This window comes from Cibotium barometz, chromosome 41 (assembly GCF_041138505.1).
Source record: "Cibotium barometz isolate CiBa-2024 chromosome 41, ASM4113850v1, whole genome shotgun sequence".
In the NCBI taxonomy this organism is placed as follows: domain Eukaryota; kingdom Viridiplantae; phylum Streptophyta; class Polypodiopsida; order Cyatheales; family Cibotiaceae; genus Cibotium; species Cibotium barometz.
Window position 1 is genome coordinate 10828201 of NC_141086.1, and position 3579 is coordinate 10831779.

Genomic DNA, 3579 nt, shown 5'->3' on the forward strand with positions numbered 1-3579 from the left:
CTTAAATCAATAGCTCGACATTAAGGTTAAAGAATTGGCAATATCAACACTCGAAAAACTCTAAAATGCTCAAACATAAATTTTAGAATTGAAGGTACCTCAAAAGAGTGTGATGTTTAGAAACACCAAGATACAAAATAAAATCCAATTCATGTATTAATATAACTGCAAATATTTTACAATCCTTAGAAAAGATAAAAATCCACTACAAATATTATTTCAAGAGGATCAATGACTACAAATACATCCTTAAACATTGCATTTTCTCATGTATTGCTTCAATACATACAAGGTTTCTCTATCACAAGGTGCTTTATTTACCAATGTGTTGCAAGTATACTCTCGTTTGTTATTTGCATAGATCCAACCAAGTAACCATGCAGTGATTGTTCTCTGCAGAAAACTTTCAAGCTCCTCTGCTGATTGACTCTCTAGTTTTGGAAAAATCAAGTATGTTCTAGGCATATTCCACATTACTTTGTAGAGGGCTTCGTAAAAAATTCGGGTATTATTTCCATCCAAGTCATGAAAAAGTCTCCATGCTACATCCAAGTTCTTGTGGTAAACAAATAGCAGAATCATCCTTTGTCATGCACCTATGTGATTGGAGATTGTCCTAGCCGATTGAGTGAAATAACAGATCTAATATCATTTGTATTATTTAGATTTAAAAGGTATGGTAGAAGGTCATTGCAAAGTAGGTAGTCAAGATTTCCTTGGAAACTTTCAGGATATAAGCAGTCAATAGCAGTCAATAGCAGAATCATCCTTTGTCTTTCTTTTCTTTGTGAGTCCTTCTGCATGTTGCTCCTATGAACCTCTTGTTGATGCATTTACCTCAAGGACATTTGGCAAACTAATGGTGGTGGCAACCTTCTCTCCATGCTTAAAAGAGCTAGTACTGGCACCTCTGGATGCTGCAAGTGCACTCTTAACTATGGCTCTCCCTGTCTTCTCCACAACTTTCTTAGTTGGAATCCTTGTTGATTTCTGTCTAGATATGAACTTCTTTGGTAAGCTCAAGGTCCGTTTTGCATGTCTCACTGCCTTCACTAGGTCTTCCACACAATCCACACCTGATTCTTCTTGATTAGTAAAGCTAGAGATCTTCAATCCTAACTTTACAATAGAATTTTCTTTTCCCAGTTTGCTTCCATTCATATCTGCTACATGAAAACTGCCCAATGATAAGCAAAACGTGTTTGCCTTTGTGGTCTCTCCAATGGGTAGTACATTACATGTAAATCATGGCATTGCTGTTGCATCCAAGGATGTCACAAAGGCAAGAGGCTCGAATAGGCTCGAACAGGCTATCACAAGGGTGTCACAAGGGTGTCATAAGGGCAAGAGGCTCGAAAAGGCTCGAACTTAAGTTCCAGCCTCTTGCCCTTGGTTGCCACATGGATGTCACAAGGGCAAGAGGCTCAAACTTAAGTTCCAGCCTCTTGCCCTTAGTAGCCACAAGGATCGTCTAGGCATATCCAAAGACAAGCCTTGTGACATCCTTGTGGCTACCAAAGGCAAGAGGCTCGAACTTAAGTTCGAGCGAGCCTCTTGCCCTTGGGATCGTCTTAGATGATGCCTAGATGAGCCTCCTTATGGCTACCAAGGGCAAGAGGCTCGAACTTAAGTTTGAGCCTCTTGCCCTTGGTAGCCACAAGGATGCTACCAAGGGCAAGAGGCTCGAACTTAATTGCAAGCCTCTTGCTTTGGGCTCATCTTAGATGATGCGTAGACAAGCCTTGTGACATCCTTGTGGCTACCAAAGACAAGAGGCTCGAACTTAAGTTCGAGCCTCTTCCCCTTGGTAGCCATAAGCGTGTCACAAGGGCAAGAGGCTCGAACAGGCTGGAACTTAAGTTCGAGCCTCTTGCCCTTGGTCGCCACAAGGATGTCACAAGGGCAAGAGGCTCAAACTTAAGTTTGAGCCTCTTGCTCTAAGTAGCCACAACAACAATTGTCTAGGCATATCCTAAGACAAGCCTTGTGACAACCTAGGGCAAGAAGTTTGAGCATCTTGCCCTTGGGCTCGTCTTAGATGATGCCTACATGAGCCTTGGTAGCCACAAGAATGGCTACCAAGGCTCATCTAGGCAGGGCAAGAGGCTTGAACTTAAGTTCGAGCCTCTTGCCCTTGGTTGCCATAAGCATATCCCTAGACGAGCCTTGTGACACCCTAGGGCAAGAGGCTCGAACTTAACTTCGAGCCTCCTGCCCTTGGTCGCCAGAAGCGTGTCACAAGAGGCTCGAACTTAAGTTCGAGCCTCTTGCCCTTAGTAGACACAAGGATCGTCCAGGCATATCCTAAGACGAGCCTTGTGACACACTTGTGGTGGCTACAAAGGGTAAGAGGCTCAAACTTAAGTTCGAGCCTCTTGCCCTTGGTAGCCACAAGCGTGTCACAAGGGCAAGAGGCTCGATCAGGCTCGAACTTAAGTTCGAGCCTCTTGACCTTGGTCGCCACAAGCATATCCCTAGACGAGCCTTGTGACACCCTAGGGCAAGAGGCTCGGCTGAAACTTAGGTTCGAGCCTCTTGCGCTTGGGCTCGTCTTAGATGATGCCTAGATGAGCCTTGGTAGCCATCCTTGTGGATACCAAGGCTCATCTAGGCATCATCCTTGTGGGGCGACCAAGGGCAAGAGGCTCAAACTTAAGTTCGAGCCTCTTGCCCTTGGTCGCCACAAGCGTGTCACAAGGGCAAGAGGCTCGAACTTAAGTTCAAGCCTCTTGCCGTTAGTAACCACAAGGATCGTCCAAGCATATCCTAAGATGAGCCTTGTGATACCCCTGTGGCTACGAAGGGTAAGAGGCTCAAACTTAAGTTCGAGCCTCTTGCCCTTGGTAGCCACAAGCGTGTCACAAGGGTAAGAGGCTCGAACAGGCTCAAACTTAAGTTCGAGACTCTTACCCTTGGTTGCCACAAGCATATCCCTAGACAAGCCTTGTGACACCTTAAGGCAAGAGGCTCAAACTTAAGTTCAAGCCTCTTGCCCTTGGTTGCCATAAGCATATCCCTAGACGAGCCTTGTGACACCCTAGGGCAAGAGGCTCGAACTTAAGTTCAAGCCTCTTGCCCTTGGTCGCCACAAGCATGTCACAAGAGGCTCGAACTTAAGTTCGAGCCTCTTGCCCTTAGTAGACACAAGGATTGTCCAGGCATATCCTAAGACGAGCCTTGTGACACACTTGTGGCTACAAAGGGTAAGAGGCTCAAACTTAAGTTCGAGCCTCTTGCCCTTGGTAGCCACAAGCGTGTCACAAGGGTAAGAGGCTCGAACAGGCTCGAACTTAAGTTCGAGCCTCTTGACCTTGGTTGCCACAAGCATATCCCTAGACAAGCCTTGTGACACCCTAGGGCAAAAGGCTCGGCTCAAACTTAAGTTCGAGCCTCTTGCTCTTGGTAGATGATGCCTAGATGAGCCTTGGTAGCCATCCTTGTGGCTACCAAGGCTCATCTAGGCATCGTCCTTGTGGCGACCAAGGGCAAGAAGCTCGTACTTAAGTTTGATCCTCTTGCCATTGGTCGCCACAAGCGTGTCACAAGGGCAAGAGGCTCGAACTTAAGTTCGAGCCTCTT